This window comes from Pan troglodytes, chromosome 6 (assembly GCF_028858775.2).
Source record: "Pan troglodytes isolate AG18354 chromosome 6, NHGRI_mPanTro3-v2.0_pri, whole genome shotgun sequence".
In the NCBI taxonomy this organism is placed as follows: domain Eukaryota; kingdom Metazoa; phylum Chordata; class Mammalia; order Primates; family Hominidae; genus Pan; species Pan troglodytes.
The window spans coordinates 44074622-44096532 of NC_072404.2; the positions used below are offsets into that span (position 1 = coordinate 44074622).

Sequence of the window (21911 nt, forward strand, 5' to 3'; positions counted from 1 at the left end):
CTTTTCCTTTGAATTTTTCTCCACATATTTATGGTTGGAAATAGAATAGCTTGGTATTGTTCGTTGCAGCACTATTCACGGTAGCAAAGACATGGAATTAACCTAAATGCCCATCAATGATAGATTGGATAAAGAAAATATGGTACATATATACCATGGAATACTATGCAGCCATAAAATGGAAGGAGATCATGTCCTTCACAGGAACATGGATGGAGCTGAAAGCCATTATCCTCAGCAAACTAATGCAGGAACAGAAAGCCAAACACTGCATGTCTTCATTTATAAGCGGGAGCTTAATGATGAGAACACATGGACACAGGGAGAGAAACAACACACACTGGAGCCTATTGGCGGGCAGGGTGTGGGGAGGGATAGCATTAGGAAAAATAGCTAATGCATGCTGGGCTCAGTACCTAGGTGATGGGTTGATAGGTGCAACAAACCACACAGCACACGTTTACCTATGTAACAAACATGCACATCCTGCACATGTACCTCAGGACTTAAAAGTTAAAAATTTTTTAAAAAGAAATAGAATGGCTTGGTATTATTCATACATATGATATATGTATATATTTCAGTGGGATTTACATATTTGGGTTTATACTCTCTTATTTTGGTTACTTTATTATCATGAGCAATACTGCAGGTCTTGAGTCTATGGGCACATTATTTTTAGTGACCGAATACAATTAAACACTCCTATACCACTTAACCCTATAGAATGTGGGCTGAGTTATTTAAGCTCTTGGGCCTCAGTTTCTACATGTGTACCTTGCCTACATATATATCTTCTAGAGTTACTAAGGGGCTTATATTATCATGTTACACAATGGTAACGCATAAAATACTCAGATATCAGTACCTGGCACAGCATGAGTCCTTAATGACGTTATCGTGTCTTAGTATTACTACCAAACAAGAGAAAATTACTTTGTTAAGTATATCTTACAACAAAACCTTAGTATCTCACTTAAGAAAATATATAAAAATTAGTAAAAGTACATAGAATAATTTAAATAATTATTCCCTCGGGAATAATTATTCTAAAATTTTGGATAATTTCTTTCTGTTTTTAAAAAAAGTATTCTATCAACACAGACATTTATATTTTTAAGAGGTTTTGTACACTTCAAGAACTTTACATTGTATTGTGAAGATGTTTGAATTTTATTAATAAATGCATACAATATCATTTTCACAGGCTGCACAGTATTCTGTCATTTGAATGCACTATGAATCTAGTATCTCTTTCTTTGTTTCTCGCCATTTAGTCTGATGCCTGAAAGTCTGCGGGAGAGCTCTGCTCTATGATCTGGACACAGGGATCTGGCAGTGGATACCTCATTGCTGCTCTCTGAGGCTGTTTTGAGTAGTAGATGAGACAACCACGAGAAGAGGGTGACACAAGTATTTCCGCAAGCCCGTCTATGCATCCCTGTCTGAAAACAGCTTATCCTCTCAGATTCGCTGTGTTTTTCCTCAGATCTTACTGTCTACTTTAGCTAATATTAAAGTTAACAAGTAAAGGCCCATATAGGTTCAAGAAACCAAGTGTGGCCCACCCTGAGGGAATATGATGGTCAGGAATTACACAGACAGGATGTGGATCACAAAAGGCTGAGTGCATCGGGGTGGGAGGATAAAGGCTGACGGACTGTCTGATTCCAGCCCCAGGTCAGCCTTTCCTGGAACTCCCTTTATTTCCTTCAGTAGCCTTCCTGGCTCCTTGGAAAAGGGGATGATGAGGATGAATATGTTGTCCTGACCTTGGAAATTATCGAATAAGTAAGACAACACGTGGCACGAATGCAAGGTGGTATCTATATTTTTCCATGGGGGTGCCTAGTATGTACTGCTATAGGAAAAGTACATGGATTAAAGGTATTCTTCATTTCTTTCTCAATTATTTTAGAGATGGCATCATAAAATAATTGAATTTGTATCACTTTATATTTTGAAAAAATGGATAATTTATTGGTATTTCACTTATTCAACAAGGTTTCCTAATTGCCCAAATTCTGGTCACCTGATTCAGTTCAAAATAGTAATTGTGCCAGTAAATGTTTTACAGAAGTTGTCAGTATTGTCTTCTCCATGGGAATAGGAACAATGTACTTCTCTTTACCCTTCTGTGACTAAGGAGTACAGACTCTGGAGCCAGACTAGCTGGGTCCAATCCTACACTGCCATGAACCAGCTGTGCGACCTGGATGAGTGGCTAGGACAAATAGATCTCACTTACCTGAGTAAAATGCACTTCTGTTCATAACAGAACAGACCTCAGAGGTTGCCAGAGGTTAAAGGAGTTAATAAATGCAAAGTATGGCTCATTCAACAGTCCGATGCCTGGGGCTCTTTTCTGATGACATCACACTGCCACACCCCTTAGTGTGAAGTGAGGAACCATCTTCTTCTCTACAGAAAAAAGACACTTGCTCCACCCCAAAGTCACCTCAAAGAGTCTGTTGTACAACTGTGACTTTTAGATATTCAAGGTGGCCTCATGATCTAGTTTTAAAAAACAAAAAACATGCACTTCTCAACTTCGACCACTCACTTTGAACTTGTAAGCTTTAATTTCTTTATTAAAATGGGCAAATAATAGTTCTGTTGCAGAGGTGTTGAAATAATTATATATGGGATTCCTATACACAACGATTCTCTCCCTTGGCCTAAGCCGTTTGCAGTTAATAGAATTATCTGGATGCTGACAGGAATGGGACCTTAGCCTGTGTCCACTCATTCCCAGGCAAAACCTTAATTCATTAGGAAGTAGTGTTCAATGAATATCTGGGAACGTCATGATCAGGCATGCTTCCTGCTTAAAGCATTAACCCAAGATGGCTTCCCAGAAAGATCCAGAAGTGCTGCAGAGAAGGCAAGGCTGAGGCTGGGAGCCCAGCTAGGAGTCCATAGAGTTTGCTCCCATGGGAAGGATGTGGTTGGGCAGAGACCCAACAGAGGAAGTTGTGTGGGACAGTGTGGCACTGATGCTGTGGGTCCTAAGCAGTGCAGTAGTAAATGGCCTCATCTTCCTTTCCTATGAAGTTTATGGTAAAGACTGAAGTAGACATTTGAAAATTTGTTCTTGCCTCAAGTTTCTTGTTTTTCTCACCTAAGCAAACTTGAACTGGGGCTTGTTATTGAAGTGATATTTGTCAGATGGCTCATAATTTAGATTCAGTTTCTGCTGGTACCAGTGTATAACTATATTTACAAAGTCTTCAGTGGACACCACACATGATACCTAGACACTTATATCTGTTGCTCTGTTGACAAAAATGTAGTTGACATTTTTTATTGCTTTAAATTTAACTTACCAAGTCCAAATGCAAACAAAAAAGAGAAATCCCCATGAACCTGGGACATAGAAAGAGGAAATGATAATGAAACATTTTCATCTGGCCAGGTGTGGTGGCTCATGACTGTAATCACAGTATTTTGGAAGGCCAAGGAGGGCAGATCACATGAGGCCAGGAGATCGAGACCAGCCTGACCAACATGGCAAAACCCTGCCTCTACTAAAAATAAAAAAATAAGCTAGGCACAATGGTGCATGCCTGTAATCTTAGCTACTTTGGAGGCCGAGGCACAAGAGAGAATTGCTTAAACCCAGGAGGCAGAGGTTGCAGTGAGCTGAGATCACGCCCCTGCACTCCAGCCTGGGTGAAAGAACAAGACTGTCTTAAAATAAAAGAAAAAAAGAATCACTTTCCTCTCTCATCTATGTTGAAATAATTGAGGAGCAACTCACAGCTGCAGAGGGAGAAAAATATGAATATTCCCAGCAGAGACATCCTGCTGTCTGCTGAACCATATCCCCAGGAGAAGGACCCTGGTTGCTGGCTGGCCCCAGTCAGTGGGGAGACAGCATGGCATGACTTGGTGAGAGAGAAAAACGTGGTGGGTCAGGTGCCCTCTGGGGACTTCATGGCCTACTGCAGAGCTGAGCAGTTCCCAGGAGCACTGCACTGACCACTGACGGGGTGTAGGGTGCATTACCTGACAAGAATGTGTCTGTGGAACGGGATGGGGGCAGCTCTGGAGTTGAACTAATTCTGCTTCAAACTTAGCTGTTCCCTCCTTGATTTTCAGACTGTACAATATTTTTCCATATATATGAGCATATAGCTTTCTTTACCTCACGTAAAAATTGATCCCTCTGTTAATGTTTTGGGGATTCAGGACTCAGGAGTATAAAACATGGACAGTATTTTACAATTTTAAAAAAGGCAAACTGAAATTTTACACTAGCATTATTCATACCTCATTTAAAAAGCTATAGTCATTTCTGTTTGAAATACAGTTCAGTATTTGGTTTATAATTAATTGGGATGTCACAATGCAGATTATAACTCAGAGAAATCCAATTTCACTTATAAAGAGGGTGCACCTCAAGAGGAAACTTGATTGAAATTGCTGGAGGGACCGACAGGGCAGTCTGTGGGAACTCACCTTGGACTTCGGAACTATCTCATGAACACTATGTCACAGAGAGGGGTGTTTTTAAATAAAGTTCATTTTTACGTGTAATCATAAGCCTTTAAAATTAACGTTATATCAAACATCTATTGTAGACTTGCTAACATTGTTCTAAACGTTTTCTTCCATTACTTCCTTCACACTTCTCACTAGTGTTGAGAGGCAGTGGTATTATTATCTCTCTCTGATAGACAAGAACAGTGTGGCACGCATGATGTCCCAGATCACAAAGTTGGTAAACATGGGAGCTTGGATAACTACCCAATCCTCACTGAAGAAAACCTGACCAAATGTTGCAAAATGATGAAAATATTTTGAGAAGACTCTAGTAGAACATTAATTAGTTAATTAAAATAAAGAAAATAAGAGCAATCAGAATTTACTTTTAAGCATGTTCTCTACACATTTGTAGACAGTAATATATTTGTTTGGATCATTACACAGGATCACAGGATTAAATTTTTTTTTCTTTTAGACAGAGTCTTGCTCTGTCACCCAGACTGGAGTACAGTGGCACGATCTCGGCTCACAGCAACCTCCACCTCCCGGATTCAAGCAATTCTCCTGCCTCAGCCTCCTGAGTAGCTGGGAACACAGGCGTGCACCACCACACCCGGCTAATTTTTGTATTTTTAGTAGAAACGGGTTTTACTATATTGGCCAGGCTGGTTTCAAACTCCTTACCTCGTGATCCACCCACCCTGGCCTCCCAAAGTGCTGGGATTTCAGGCGTGAACCACCGCACCCAGCCGTGATTAAACGTTTTTTAATGGGTTTTACAGTTACAGTTTTATATTCTGATCTTTTAATTTTATATTTAAAAATAGATCAGGTCCTTCAAAAGCTCATCTGAATATTACTATTAATGACCTATGACAATATGCACCCTTCTAGACTACTTATCCTATCTAACATCAGCTGAGTTATTTGAAATCTTTATGTCTCAGTTCTACATCTATAAGTGCCTAAATGGCTTCCAGAGACTTAAGAAATTTACATGATTACATAATAATGATAATGAACATGAAGTATAGATAACAGTACCTGTCACGTACCTAGATATGGAAAACCCAAATTTCTTATGTTTTTATATTGAAAAGTCAATTGGCGGCCGGGTGCAGTGGCTCACGCCTGTAATCCCAGCACTTTGGGAGGCCAAGGCTGGCGGATCACGAGGTCAAGAGATCGAGACAATCCTGGCTAACACAGTGAAACCCTGTCTCTACTAAAAATACAAAAAATTAGCTGGGCGTGGTGGCGGGTGCCAGTAGTCCCAGCTACTCGGGAGGCTGAGGCAGGAGAATGGGGTCAACCTGGGAGGCGGAGCTTGCAGTGAGCGGAGATGGCGCCACTGCACTCCAGCCTGGGCGACAGAGTGAGACTCAGTCTCAAAAAAAAAAAAAAGAAAGAAAAGTCAGTTGGTACTTTATTGGCATTTTACTTGTTCTCTGAATACACCTAATCACTGGAACCCTGGGCACATGTTTCAGCACACGGTAGTAATGTGTGTCAGTTAATGTTCCATGATGGTCAGTTCTGTCTCCTCCATGGGGACAGGAAGAATGTGTCTTTTCTTTTATACTCCTGTGATTCAGAAGCAGTTTAGTGTCATATTCAAGAGGAACCAGATTACCTGGGTCCCTCCCTAGGCTGTCCTGCCACCTATCAGCTCTGTGATTTGGACAAGTGCATGAACTAATACTCCACTTATTTCAGGAGTTAAATATGTTTGATGAGAACAACAGAGCAGACACTATAGGTAGTGTGGGTTAAAGGAGTTAATATGTGCAAAGAATTGAGAACACTGTAGAGAATTTACACACACACACACACACACACGATACAATTCTCTCTTCCTTTACAGGTAAGACCAAAGGTTATTCCAACATGAAGGGTCTCATCCAATGGCCCCTGGGATGACTTGGAGCTCTATTCTGACGATCTCATGCAGGCAAATTCTCCTCCCTACCCCTCCCAGAAAAAAGGGCACTTACTCCTTCCCGAATTTATCCCAGATATCCTAGCATTTACTTAGAGAATTGCAATCCTTAAACTGTTCAGTGTGGTCTCATAGACCAGCTCAAAGACATGACTTGTCTGGCAGATCATGCAACCCCAAATCTCTAAGTTTTCATTTCTTTCATTGTAAACTGCGCCAGTGATAGTTATATTGCAAGGGGGTTGTCTTGACTGTACCTAATAAGGATCCCTCTCTCAACTGCACCTTGCTACTTACTGGAAGTCTCTAGGTGGTGATATGATGGACAGTGGCACGACCTATGTTCTCTCAGTCCCCAGGCAAGTCTTTAATGCATTAAGAAACAGTGTCAAATAAAGATTCTGGAGCACAAGTCCTGGGATCAGGTGGGAACGAAGGTATAACCCATAACAGCTTCCTGGAAAGCCCCGGAAGAGCCTCAGAGAAGAAGACCCTGAGTCTGGGAGCCCAGCTGGGGACTGGCTGTGGTTGCCCCTGTTGGGAAGGATGTGGTGGGCGCAGACCCTGGGAGGGGATTTTGTGCATGTTGTTTCAACAGTTCTAGTATGGTGTAATCCCACGCAGCACAGTAGTAAATGGCCATGTCTTCTTTCTCTATGGACTTGATGGTAAGGATTGAAGTGAGAGTTTGAGAATTCTTTCTTGCCTCCACTTTGTTGCTTGTCTTACCCATGCTGCGTCGAGCTGCAGATTTTGTTGAGACAATATAGATCAGGTGCTCCAAAGCCTGATTTGGTTTCTGCCGGTACCAGTGAATGACATCTGTTTCAAACTTTGTGCTCGATATCTTGCAAGGTATGTCAATACTTTTCTTGACTTCCGTGGAAATGGATAGCTGGAACTGCTCCACTTTTGATAATCCAAGTCCAACTGTAAGTAAAAGAGGAGAATTTCCAATGAACATCTGACAGTAGAACAGGGAAACATTGAAGAATGATTTTGGTCATGCAGCTAGACTGAAATGTTCGGACAGCAACTCACGAGCCCAGAAGGAGGAGAAGGCGAATGCTTCCAGCAGTGACATCCTGTCTTCGGGGCGATGTACCCAAGGAGAAGGCAGGAAAGTGCGGACCTGGTGGCTAGACGACTCTGGTCAGGTTCTGGAGGGTGTGGCCTGAATTGGGGAGAGAAAGAAAATGGTTTTTTGGGCCCTTCAGTGCCGCCTGCAGGCTCAGCACTGAGCCCCCCTCCTGCTCACCCTGCTTATCTCAGATCAGGCTAGCAATCTCGATGGGGTTCTCTGCACGAATGTGAGGGGGCCATGGGGTTGCTTAATTTCTGTGGAAATGAGAAGGATTTCTAATTGCCTAGGAGATGTTCGTGAACACTTTTCCTCAGCATAATATTTTAAATTGTTGCATATTTAATAAACATTAACTTTTATAATAGCAAATACTTATTGAGCATTTTCTATTTGCTAGCCTTTTTTTTTCTAAACGTTTTTCACCTTCTAATCTTCACAATGGTCACTTAATATGGGTACTTGGAATTTTCATTTTTTGGATGAGGGAATGAGGCACAGAGTCATCAAGTAACTCCACAGAAGTCACACAGCTGATGGGTAGAACATGCCGGTAACAGTGCTCGTTGAAGAAACTCAGAGCAATGGGGAAAGATAACAATAAAAACATCTATGGTCATATCACAAAGGCCCACTACTATTCACATTATCATATGCTCACTTGTAGATATTTTCATTGTAGATACATGAATATTAATATGATTTTATGGACTATAGATATATTTACATGTATAGTGTTCTGTATTCTTTCAGTTCAGCTTATATTCTGAGCAACTTCCCATGTCATTGGAGAATTTTTTCTTTACATATATTTTTTGAGACAAGATCTTGTTCTGTCACCCACCCTGGAGTGCAGTGGCACACTCATGGCTCACTGCAGCCTCAACCTCTGAGGCTCAAGCAATCCTTTCATCCCCAGCCTCTTGAGTAACTGGGAATACAGGTGCACACCACCATGCCTGGCTAATTTTGTATTTTTTGTAGAGTCGGGGTTTCACCATGTTGCCCAGGCTGGCCTCCAACTTCTGAGCTCAAGCAGTCCACCCACCTCAGCTTCCCAAAGTGCTGGGATTATAGGCATGAGCCACTGCACCCAACCAAAACATTTTTTAATGTCTAACTGTTCATCTTTATCACATAGGGGCTGCCTGACCCTGTGCAAACTTCTTAATCTCTTTGTGCCTCAAATCTCTCATCCGAAAATGGATACAATAATAACACTGGTATTAAAATTTTATGCAGACTAAATAGCCAAGTACACCTAGTATAGTTCCTGACATATAGTAAATTTTCAGTAATTATTAGATATTATTACTACTACTACTACCACTACATTTTTATCTCCCCTCTACTTTTTATTTTTATTTTTGTAGAGATAGGGTCTTGCTATGTTGGCCAGGCTGGAGTGCAGTGGTGTGATCATGGCTCACTGCAGCCTTGAATTCCTGGGCTCAAGCCACCCTCCTGCCTCAGACTGTTGAGTAGCTAGGACAACAGGCATGCACCACCATGCACAGTTTCCCTCCACTTCCAGCCATTTAATTTCCCCAACAGCTTTCATTGTTAAAATGCTTTGCTGACTGTTTTGAAGTAGTAACCTGGCTAAATCAAGGGAAAACAGTCAAATATTGTTAGTACTTCATTTTTCCACATTACAGAACTTCTCTTTTCCTCCATTCAGCTCCATTTTATGATTTCCATGTGGCTTTCTTGGAGATCTTCTGGTGCCTCAGGGCTCCCTTAACCTTGGACAGTGGTTGTCCCTGTCACTTTTGTGCAGCTCTGGCTCATGTTGTGTGGGACAGGTATGAACTCCGACAGCTTGGGTCCTCCCTAGGAGACAGGAGAGGAAGCAGCTGGCTCGGATGGCTTCTCCTAAAGCAGTTGCCCTGTTCACCCTCTTTTCTGAAAAATACCATTTTTGAGACACTCAATGCTGGGGAGTCGAATATTGAGGAGGTGGAGGTCAGCAGACCAATGGGCCTGTGGCTACAACTAGAAGGACTCACTCTTCCCCTGCACAGGATGTGTCCTGGGAATGGGAAGTAGGAGAGAGCACCCATGCTGCAGATTGAGCCAGTCTGCAGGGCCCGGCTGAGAGCCCTGGTGCTGCCACAGCCAGGGCAGCCACAGCCACCCTGGAACTCACTAGGCACCCTGCACACTCCATCCCTGCCAGACAGTTCCTTCCAGACCCTGCAACTCCAGCAGCCGTGTGTGTGTGTGTGTGTGTGTGTGTGTGTGTGTGTGTGTAATGGAGGGGTTGTGAGGAGTGTATCTAATTGCTGGAGTCCATAGTCTACCTGACTACCTGGAATAAAGGCTGAGAAAATGCATCAGGCATTCTTCTTTTCTGTAGAGGGAGATGAATTCATTCACTCACCAAAACCCATGAGGTGAAAATTCCCTAAACACAGGAAAGTGTTACTAGGAGTCAAGAAGAAAGACAAATGGACACTTTTAAGACACTTTTTTGTTTGGTTTTTTATTTGTTTTTTCAAACAAATAAAGTGAACAAAGGCAGAATTTATATTATTGAAAACATTGTCAGAAAACAGATACTCACTTTTCATAATATTAATAGTTTGCATTAATTGAAGGCATTGTCTGTAGCAGGCTCTGTGCTGCAAGCACCTTTGTCCATTACCTATTAAGTGAGGGTTCTTATTATTGTTCCCATTTTCTAGGTGGGAAAATAGAAGCTTTGACCTAGCAGGCATTTTATTCAAGATCAAGGCATTTTTACAGAGCAGGCATTTTGTTCAAGTATGCACTTTGTTCTGGCAGGAGTTAAGTGACAGGACAGTAATTTGCGACAGAGGGTCTAACTCTAGAACCTGTGTGCTTAATGAAACCTTTTATTTCTCCCAAATATATCAATTATACAGATATATGTATACACAAACATATATATGTACATAATGTACTTGTGCATGAATAAATTTATTCTTCTTTTCTGTTGCAGATATAAATATTTCTGATTGTGCCATTTTGATTACCCAACTAGGAAAAGAGAGAGAGAGACAGAGAATAACATAGGCTTTTGAATGAACACCTGAAATATCAAAAGAGCACATTAAATTCTTTTTTAAAAGTTTCTCACATAATTTGAGCAAAGAGAAAAGCAATCTCAATAGCTCAGAGGAAATTGCAGAAGATTGCTGGTAACCAGGCATCTTGTCTACCCAGTCTTTGCCTCCGAGGACAGGCCAGAGGCTTCAGGTCAGTGTCAGGTGTGTGTGATTGTTGGTGTTAGGAAAGGAGGTAAATGGTTCAAGCAGGGGCTACCATTCCATGCCACTCATGAGGTTTCAGATATGTCTGGATAACATTAGCCAGGCTGCAACAACAACAAACCCACCAGTTCATTTATAAATAATTAGATAGATAAACAACAGGAAGATAGAGATAGAGACAGAGAAGAGATGGAGGTGGAGGTGGAGGTGGAGGCGGAGGTAGAGATAAGTGTATCTAGTGAAGATTGCAATATCAGCAATGTCCCTGAGGGAAAGTTTTCCTTGATTAACTATCCAAACCATTTCACACAAGGGAATGTAGACAAAAGTGAAATTAAATAACAAATACTGGTAATGAGTACTTACTTGAGACCTTTCTCTACTCCAGGTTTGATGCTCAGCATTTTGTATTTATTATCTCAACTAACCCTCACAAGCGTCACTGGAGTGGGCACTACCATCTCTGCAACACAGAGAGTCAAAGCTGTGTCTTCATAGTCAGAGCTGAAGATGCTCAGGTTGACTCAAGCCCTCTGACTCCAGAGTCTGCGCTCCTTGACTTCACACCATGGTGTCACTTGTGCGAATGACTTTTTTTCATGACTTTTTTTTCATCAGTTTTTCTCAAGGCTGTGGAATGTAATGTCTGGTGGCTGAATTCAAACATTATTTTCATTAGTTCTTTAATGATTATTTTTGTGTAAACTAATTTTGTGTTTCCATGGAGTTAGGAAGCTTCATAGATTCAATTTATTTAAATTGAATCTATCTTGTCTGTGTGGCTCTATCACGAATTACCTCCTAAACAGCACCCCCACTCTGCAGAGCACAAATAAGGCTTTTTACTAATTAACAAAAGGCATGCCCTTAGGCAGAATAATTAGACAAAGACACCTTTCTCCAGCATGTCACAGCCCAACTCCAGAGTGTGCAGGGGGTGGGTGTAAGATGGGATTTTGGCTCCCACGGGCGCCCCTCACCCAAGTGACTTTGAGCAGGGCACAGCCACCCAGCTAACTTTGAACAGGGCACAGTGGTGGAACACGCATACGCTATCATTCAACGCAGAGGGGAAATGTACACAACCTATACCTGTCGTCTCTTGCTCGTTCTGATATTGTGGGGAGGCACTAAACTTACCAACTTAAAACAGTTTCCACCAGGTTAGAGCAGCCTCTTTCAGACGGGCTCGGTCTCTTTGTGGTGCCTGCTTAGGCTTTTCTGAGTTTCTCTCTCTTCCTCCTTCTCATCCCCAGGATGACATCTCTACACAGGGGCAGGGTGTGTGAGTGAGTTCTCAGAGGTGTCTTCCTGCTACTCTCTGCATCCTCGACAACTTCCAGCATTTTGCCCTGCTGATCTCGGGGATTTCACTCTTCCTCTGAACCGGCTGATGTAAAAAAACAGACTGAACTTGCCAGTATTGACTCCACACCACGCCCTTGGGGTGCAAAGTTCCCTTCCTGCAGCTTCTCATCCAAATCCCAGGTGCTGTGCCCTCCGGCCCCCTCAGTAGCTTTGTATCCTCTCAGAGACCCTGAGAAGCATCTGGGCCTTCTACATGGACAGCCTGTGTGGAAAGGGGTGCTGGTTTGGGCTCACCTTTGCAAATGCCTTCCACTGTTGATGAAGTTCTACCAGGGCCGTATTAGGGAAGCTTGACAGGAGACAGACACTCGCAGATTCTCCTTCGTCTATCTTGAGTTTCCGTTGGGCTTTCTATCCCCTCTGACATAAGGCCCTCAGACGCAAGGGAACCGGGAAGTACCTCCACGTAATGCTCTACTCCTCTCTCTCCCCCCACCGGCTCGCACTTCCCAACCAGAAGGAACAGCGCTTCTCCCTGGGAGGGTGTTAACGTCACCGATATCATATGCTGAGTCTTCATATCTAGCAGCTGTAATAAAATTCTGTGTTGTTACTTTGCCAGTGTGGCCTTTTGACCTATGAATGACAGAATCACAACTATAGAAAACTCTTTTAAAAAAAATTGAACCTGATTTTCAAGCCCAACATCTCACAATTAATTCAAAAAGTGAGTTTGTGGCAGGCTGTGGTGGCTCACGCCTGTAATCCCAGCACTTTAGGAGGCTGAGGTGGGCGTATCACGAGGTCAGGAGATTGAGACCATCCTGGCTAACACGGTGAAACCCCGTCTCTGCTAAAAAAATGCAAAAAAAAAAATTAGCCAGGCGTGGTGGTGGGCGCCTGTGCGCTGCACTCTAGCCTGGGCGACAGAGTAACAATTCATCTCAAAAAAAAAAAAAAAAAAAAAAAAAAAAGTGAGTTTGTTCTGGGCAACTACCATCTCTTTCTATGGGTAGTAAATATCATGGATTAGCTATAATAAAGAAAGGACAAAAGGTGACATGATTTATTTTAGAGAATAAAAATATGTCGGCCACATTTCCAAAACATGATCCTCATTACACATTTTGATCATTTACTTAAGTCTGGGCCATGAGGTTTTGATCCCTCTCCAGGTATCCCACCCATGATATTATCTGCTAAAGCAAGTTCACAAGAACAGAGAGGGTTTTCTGTTTTCTTAGCCTTTTCCCCTCCAGTGAGAAGAAGGGTCCTAAGGCAGAATGCCGGTGGGGAGCGGGGTGGGGGTGGGGTGGGAGGTGGGAACTCTTCCAAATGTGTGTTCAGCATGACCCTTTAGCCATGGCTTCTTGAGTCACTGGCCATTCTGTCTTGACCTAGCTCTGCAGGACTAGGCAGTAAATCCGGGCCAGCGCATAATTACCCACAAATGCCACAGTTCATTCCTATAAAGTTTTGTTTGTTTTTGAGACAGAGTCTTGCTCTGTAGCCCAGGCTGGAGTGCAGTGCTGCAATCTTGGCTCTCTGCAACCTCTGCCTCCTGGGCTCAAGTGATCCTCCCACCTCAGCTTCCGGAATAGCTGAGACTACAGGCAAGCTCCACCACACCTGGTTAATTTTTGTGTTTTTGTAGAGATGGAGTTTCACCATGTTGCCCAGGCTGGTCTCGAATTCCTGAGGACAAATGATATGCCTGCCTCAGCCTCTGAAAGTGCTGGAATTATAAGCCTGAGCCACTGCCCCTGGCCCTATTTCCATTAAGTTAATAAACCCAAAGGGTATTCAAAGTGGCCCAATAGTGCACTTGAAAGAGCATGAACTATTTGTTTGGACAGATAACTGCCCCTGTCTAAACATCAGTTATTTCTTTCATGAATAAGTTTATTTACCAGGTTCTTATGACAATCACCTGAAATTCTGAACATGTAGAACATCTATCCCATTTTCTGGCAGCCAGTGGGAACTGAGTGGATATGAATTCCATCTTGTTCCTTGCTGGCATCTTCACCCTGAGCATTTCACCATGACTAGAAGTTTCTAAGAAATGAAATAATGGACCTTGCTTTCTCTCTGAAATAATCATGCAGTTTCAACAAACATAGTCTCTAAATAGGAACCTAAGTCAATAGGAAATGATGTCAAATCAGACACTTGGGGGTATAGGTACTGGCATTTGTGGGGTGAAATTGATAGTCATCAGACTCCCTTTCTGGTTTCCTGTGATCACAGAGGCATCATCTGAGGAACACAGGAAGTGCTGCAAGCTGAGGCTGAGGCCTAGCTGGGGTAGAGGGCTGGACGAGGCTCTTCCACATTGGGAAGGATGTGGTCGCAGACATGATAATGGGGCAAGTGCCCATTACCTCAGCTCCAATGTCATGCTAGTTTCCTGGGGGCCATTATATTGGGTCATCATGTCTTTCTATTTTTCTAGGAATTTTATATTAAGAACTAAAGGGAAGTAGACAGAATTTTATATATAGAATTTATATACAGAATTTTATATATGGTTGCAGCTCTTTGCCTGTAATTGACCTGGAACAGGGTTTTTTTCCAAGTAAATATCAAATCCTCAAAAGCTTGATTTGGTGTTGGTCAGTACCTGAGTGTGTATGAAAAGTTCTATCTGAATACCCTACAGTGAAAATATACGCTTCATCTCTGCTAATGAAATAAAGATTTTTACTTGCTTCAATTGTTTTTACCCAATTTCAATTAGAAACAAAATAGCATTTTCAATGAAACCAAAGTTATCAAGAAATGAGACATTCATTTTCAAAAAAATCCCTCAGCCAATCTGAGAAGTAGCGGAACAAGTTCACATTCCCAGAGTGAAGAACAGGTGCATATCTGTAGCTGTGACGTCCTGTCTGCTCAGGCTGAGTGCCCGAGAGAAGGCTGAGGAAACAGGGAACCTGGAGCAGGAGAAGCTGCACCAGGATGAGGAAGGGGAATCTCAAAGAGTGTTCACAGAGAAAATGGGTGTCCTTAGGCCCTGCACCCAGATCAGTCATTTCTGAGGTTGCTGATTGGTCAGGATCACATGGGAACTTTACCCATAGCTGTATGACACCATGATAATCAGTCCATTTGCCAGGGTAAAAGTTATTCACCTTGTTATCTTGCTGACTCTTAGAAACTTTTAGAAAGATTCTTTTTCGTTATTATTATTTCATCATGATTATCTAACTGATTTCAGGGGAGAGTTGGTCCAAGTTACCACGCGTGCTATGACCTGAAGCCACCTGTCCACTTTTCCAGGTGAGAGTCCTCACTGGTTTATCTGGCCACCAAACGCTCACGGCACAGACCCAACACTTCCATGACCCACACACAGGGCTCTGCTCTGGACCCATGGTGGATGTAGGACCTGAGAGTCCTATTTGGTGTGGAAGTAGAAGAGCTACCTCATCACCTCCTCACTGGGAGAGGAGGGGGTTTCCAGGGAAATCCCAACAGTGCTTTTCAGAGAAAGTCTTTGCAAAATTAGAGTCCCCAGGAAAGCTCTTACTGTAATTAGCCTGGATATAGCTCATGGGCCAAAGGTTGGAGTCATCAGTTTTGTCTACCTCTTAGCAAGTCTTTGAGAAATATGGCTAACTACCCCAGGGTTTCTCAGCCTCTGCATTATTGACATTTTGGGCTGGATAATTCTTTGTTGTGGGCCTGTCCTGTGCATTGTAGGATGTTTAGTAACACTTCTGGCCTCTACTCACTAGATACCAGTAGCATTCTCACTCTGTTTGTGACAGTAAAAAATGTCTCAGACATTACCAATGTCTGCTGGAGAGGGGCTTGCCCTCCACTGTGAATCTCTGGTTTTGTCCCCTTCTTTTGTATTACTACCATTCTCTTGAGCTTAGAGTGTCAGCAGAGACTGGGACAAAATGAAACTCCCACTGAATATCCAGTATGTAAAAATTCTCATCACTTAATGAGCAATATCACTTAATCTTCTTTGCCACCATCTATTTTCTTGAGGAATTAGAGTGGATATTACAACAAATACCTCTATCACTCAGCATATAGCACTGCAGCTTTGCTAGACCACTTGTTACCTGCTACTTTCATATAACACATGCTAGATTTCGTTTTTGTTAAGTCAAAGTCATAAGTTGTAGGGATTGCTAAAGCCCCTTATTTCATCAAGAAGGATGCCTTCCCTATAGTGGGAGCTCCATAAATATTGACTATCCTTAGGAGATAATTCATGTGAGAAATCGTATTAGAATGAATGAAAATGTGTTAAAAAAAAAACTATAACTCTTTACTTTGTTATGGTGTCTACAATTTCCAAAACACTTTTACAAACATTGGCTTATTTAATCCAAACAATATTTTGAGGCAGGAAGGGATTCCCCATGGGGAAGAGGGGGTAATGTAAGGCCTGTCAGCTAGTAAATGGTAGAGCTGGAACTAAAACCTATTTCTTCAATGCCAAGCAAATCCACATAGCGTGCTATACAGGCGAGCATGCAATCATTCAGTCCTGCTTTTAATTCCAGTTCAGCCTGCTGTTAGCTTGACTTGTTGCTGTCTGACACCCAGTGCCCTCAATTATGAAAGTGAAATTGAAATCCCTATCTACCAGCATTGGCTTAGATAGGTGCATAATACGCCTGGAATAAAGTGGGAGCTCAGTGGGTTCCATATCTTTCACCTCCTTCCTCTCTACTCTGCCTCCTTGTTGAAGCAGGATGAGCACAGAGCTACTGTTAGGAGGCCTAGTTTGGCTTTGGGGTATGCTCTTTTTCTTAGGATTTTAGTTCCTTGACTTGAATGACAATAAATAACATCTCTAGACAGAGGAATTCCCCATCATGAGGTGTGGTGGGGCTCTCAGCATTGCCCTTTAAGTGGAGGCTTTGTGTGGTGGGGCCTCACGACCAGTCATCGGGCTGCTGCACCCATCCTCTTCCCCCAGAGAGGTTCCCCACATCCACGCCCCACCTCGCAGCAAACATGGGCAAGGAGGGAACTGGCTGCAAATGTCCCATTTATCCTGTACCCGAGGAGGTGGTAAAAATTAATTCACTGAAGAGTTTGATTTAAAAAAATGAAGTTCTATAAATAACAACATATCTATAAATTTGGGATGCTTTTTCCTAAAATATGTCCTTTCGATATTAGAAGATGTGATGATGACAAAAGCTAGTTTTTACTGTTGCAACCAGACTGTGACAAAAATGAACTTTCTCCTTTTCTTGTTTGGCAAGACTTTTACTTGAATCTTCTGGCTCTATGAAGCCTTCCCAGTGATCCATTAACTTCTTCCTTCTCAGAACATTTATCTATGTCATGGAATCAAGGACTCATTAGTTTCATTTTTTCCTTTGAAGAACAAGTGAATGGTACAGTGGTATTCCTATTGATATTCACTCAAAAGAGTCGGGCTGTTTGATTGCTGCATTATGTTTCATCCAGTAAACTGGAAGTCTTCCTGCTTCAACCTTTTTCTTTAAAAGACCAAATTCCCAACTTGGGTACACTTACAGGAACACATTCCACATCCTTGTGAATATACAGAGAAGTCTGAGCCCCTCTTCCCTCCCTTGTCATTTATTCCAGTTCTTGCTGGGTGAGTGTGGTGTGGTGGGAAGAGAGTAAGTCTTATGGACCGTCACACTTGCTCTACATCCCTTCTCTGCTACTAGTGATGCCTGCGTGATCTTGGAGGCTACAGAGTCTCTCTGAATCTCTGGTTCCTCCTCTGAGAAAGGAGATGACAATATTTAAGTGAGAAAAGCATGTAAAGTTCCCAGCCTGACACTGACTTGGCCCTCTACCCATCCAGGCCCTCCCTGGGCAGCCAGGCAGGAAGCAGAACATGATGTGGCCATCTCAGGCCAGGCTGCAGTTGGGTCTCAGCCTTTCCACCCTTTCCCATCCACCTTTGGATAACATTTCTGTGCTCCCCAGCGGACTGAGGGTAACGGAGTGTAGCAGAAAGGTGATAATCAGGGGGAATATCTCTGTGTTCCATCTTGCTGCTTTTCTGTTGCTCAATAAACACAGTTTTGGTTACGCTTTTTTTTCTTGTTAAAAAAAGAAAAAAATCTTAGAACCCAGAAGTCAGAAAAACTTGATTGCATAAGAAAATTCTCTGTAGAGAATTCTCTGCAGATTGTCTGTAAGTAAACACCATTAGCATCAATTTAACTAACTTCATGTGACCCTGGGGAAAGGAGCTTAAGGCCGCAAGTGAAAAAAAAAAAAACTCATAAAACGAATTATAAATTTTTTTATTTACCCCTGAAATGTCTCCATTTAAAAGTTCGTGTTTGGTTTTGTTTTTCTCATCACTGTAAGAGATCAAGGCAATAGATTTTGTAGTCAGACAGACCTGGATTCAGATCCCAGCCTCGCTGCTTACTATCAAGTATCTTAATTTATCAAAGTCTCAAATTTGTACTTAGAAAATATCTATAAAGGGCATTTGTCCCCGCAACAGAACCGCTGCCGCCATCGCTGTCATTTAAGATCGCCCGGGTCCCTCCGCCGCCACCGTGTCTCTGGGAAGCCGCAGCGCAGCGGTCCGACCACCCAGCCCCCTCCCGCAGCGCCCTCTGCCCACCTGCCCCCACAGCCACCGCCCCCGGCAGCCGCCCCATCTCCGCCCCTTCCGGCCAGCCGAGCCTCATGGCTTAGATGGCGTCCATGGCCGCAGGGGTAGCCGTGGGCTCGGCTGTGGGACACGTCATGGGCAGCGCCCTGACCTGAGCCTTCAGATGGGGGAGCTCGGAGCCCGTCCAGCCTGCTGCCCAGCAGACCCCCACACGCGCTGCCCCCCAGCCCCTGCAGATGGGGTCCTGCGCCTACGAGATCCGGCAGTTCCTGGACTGTTCGACCACGCAGAGTGACCTGTCCCTGTGTGAAGGCTTCAGCGAGGCCCTGAAGCAGTGCAAGTACAACCATGGTCTGAGCTCCCTGCTCTGAAGAGGTTGTTGCAGACTGAGGGGCCAGCCCTGCACCCACCTCTACCCTTTGCCGACAGCTGGACCACAACACCAGATTGTACCAAATGGCTGGGATTGGAAGTGAGGAGGTTTCTCACCCCACGAATAACCTAAGACACAAACGTGCAAATGAAAGAGTTTATTAAAAAAAGAAAATATCTATAAAAATGAGATAATAATAATGATAGTATTTTGTTAGGCTCAAATGACATAAAGCATACAGTATAAAGTGCCATGCACATAAGAAGTACTCAATAAACAATAGCTACTATTACTACACTCATAAGAATATTTATTACATTATTCATTTTCACATAGAACTGAGCTCTTTCAGAGAATAGTCTGTACATTTAACTCTGTACATGTAAACTCACTGATTTTTCTGTTTTTCTGTGGCTAAGCAAAGAAAATAAGGAAAGTCAGAGAAATCTGCTGACCTATGGACTGCAAATTCAAATTCTGCCAATTTCAGAACACAAATATGGAGTTTTGATAATTACTCTGTAACTTTAGTTTATAAGTAAAATATAAAGAGAACGGGACTACAGTAAAGTATAGCACATGATTCAATCTCTCTGAATCCATTAGCACTTTGCTAATTTGCTAGTTAAAAGTTGACTTAAAAGTGACAAGAAATTAAATTAGGGATCTACAGAAGAGACACATCAATTATAGCAACAGGGGTGAGGGGATAAATTCTACTTGACATGAATGTGACAGGCATTTCTCTATCCTCAATCATCTAATGAGAGTTGAGATTGTTTCTCTATTTTAAACTTAGTTATTGTTGTAAAGAACACTACGAGCACAATTGGATTAATCATACTATCAATTCATGAAGCACTACAAACATAAAGCACTATAATCATTTATCTAAATGTATATCACTTTTATGTTTCTTATTTGAGTCTACTACATGTTGGTGATTTATTTAATGAGTCAACAAATACCTAAGACTCCTTCACTTAACTCAAGAACAAAAGCATTATAAATAATCTACATGCTCCTCCATATTAAGAAATCAACTAAAGAAGTACTAATTAATGATGATCTCTCAAGATTTGTCCAGTTTCCTGTTTTTTTACTCAAGGAACAGTCACACATCCTGTTCTGTTGGAGATGGGACCTTGGTGGTTTTGTGGAAAGTGAAACAAAACTAATAAAAACTTCTGGCTCCCTAGCTTGTCCTACTTATCTGAAGTCAAACATAATCCACTTATTGGGCCATCTGCAGGATTTCCTCCTTGGCTCATCCAAGTCCATTTTCCACCTAACTCTGCCTTAAAAGTCTGACCGCCCTGGGCTGCATGGATGGTCTTCCCTATCCTGCAGGTGTTGTTTGGGGGTAGAAATGGAAACATCAGCAGGCAGCTGGGAAATAGGAGCGTGGGGTCAGCATTCCCTCCCTGAAAAGGGGCCTTAAGTTGGCTGCATCCTCCCCCCATTGGCCAATATACAGTGCCATTTGCCCCACAGCCAGAGCTGATGTCCAGGATCCAAGAGGTGTGGGTAGGAGTCGCCATTCTCTTCTATTTCAGTTAGCTCACTGAAAAAAGTTGTTTCTTTTTTCCCAAGACCTTTGATCTACAGGCTTGAAAAATCCTAGTGCTCCAGGAAGACATACAAGCCCAATAAGCTGCCTTGAGCATTCAAATCACTAACATTTTCTTTAGCTCAGCACAGTGATCAGTAGGAAACAGGAGAAAAAGTAAGATTTTGCTTTTTAAAAGAAGCAAACGTTGTTAGAGAAGAGGAAAGAAAAAGTAGTCAAGCAGAGCCCCTTCCAGGCCTTTCTAGCTAACACATTTTACATATTGTCTCTAGGTGCTCAATAATGTGCAGGGATATGTTTAATATTATAAAACAGGAATTCTTTTTTTAAGTCAATTTTAAAATAAAATTAAAAAGTAATGTGTTTTCTGTTAGACCATTTCAAAAGTACAGAAATGACACAGATAAAAATACTCATGAGCGCAATGTCTGGAGATAAGCATTTCAAAGTCTGTGCCCTTTTTTTCTCTACCCCAGGCTGCCCCTTGTGAACCCCTTCACAGGACAGAAAGCAAAAAGCACCCGAGACAAAACAGTCAGCATGGATTTCCAGGTGGGTACAGCAACTTCTAGAATTGTGGTTTCTATAAGATGACTCCTGGGCAGTAGACATTACTTTTTCCATAGTACTTGTATGTGTGGGGAGTTCGGCAACAGATGATATGGTTTATGAAAATATTGCTTTCCAAGATTTCCTTAGATTTTATTCAGATTTTATATTAACTAGATAATACAATGTTGATTCTATTATTCAGAGTCATTGTAGCTCACCCACCTCAGGTAGAAAAGAAAAGAAGTCGAACTCAAATCATCAGAATATTCAGGGCATCCATCCATACAACGCGTTGACCCATTAGGTAAAATGAACCCCTCAATAATAATGAAAGTATCAATCTCAATTCAACAGATATTCATTGAGCCCCTACTATATGCAGTACAGTATATTCTAATAAAATGCTGTCAGTGTTTCTGTGAATCCAAAATTTAAACCATTTAATTGGCAAATATTAACTTAGAGCTGGTTTGCCTCTGGCTAGTTTTCCTTTGGTGTGGCGAAAATGTTCCTGGTGAAGCTCACCATAAGCAAAAGGAGAAGGGCAGGAGGAGTAAAGGACTATGAATTTCGACTTGTTTTTCCCCTATAATGGTCATCTGCACTATGCACAAGGCCACTGTCCTGTCCAGCTGTGAGTGAGTCAAAGGTCTTAGAGAACCATGACCAAAAGCTTAGAATTAAATTAATCTGGGATAACCTCTTGTAAGAGTTTCTTCATACTTAGCTATTCTCTCTATAAAATGTAATAGCCACACTATGATAGACGTAACACTAA

At 42.3% G+C, this 21911-nt stretch overlaps 1 protein-coding gene and 1 pseudogene across 2 annotated transcripts in view; one reads left to right on the forward strand and one right to left on the reverse strand.

The window, feature by feature from the left end:
- LOC747736 (T cell receptor gamma constant 1) overlaps nucleotides 1-21911 on the reverse strand; it is a 63902-nt gene that overhangs the window by 37341 nt on the left and 4650 nt on the right. The gene's annotated exons all lie outside the window — the stretch shown is intronic.
- Nucleotides 17036-19009, forward strand: LOC107975602 (coiled-coil-helix-coiled-coil-helix domain-containing protein 10, mitochondrial-like; annotated as a pseudogene).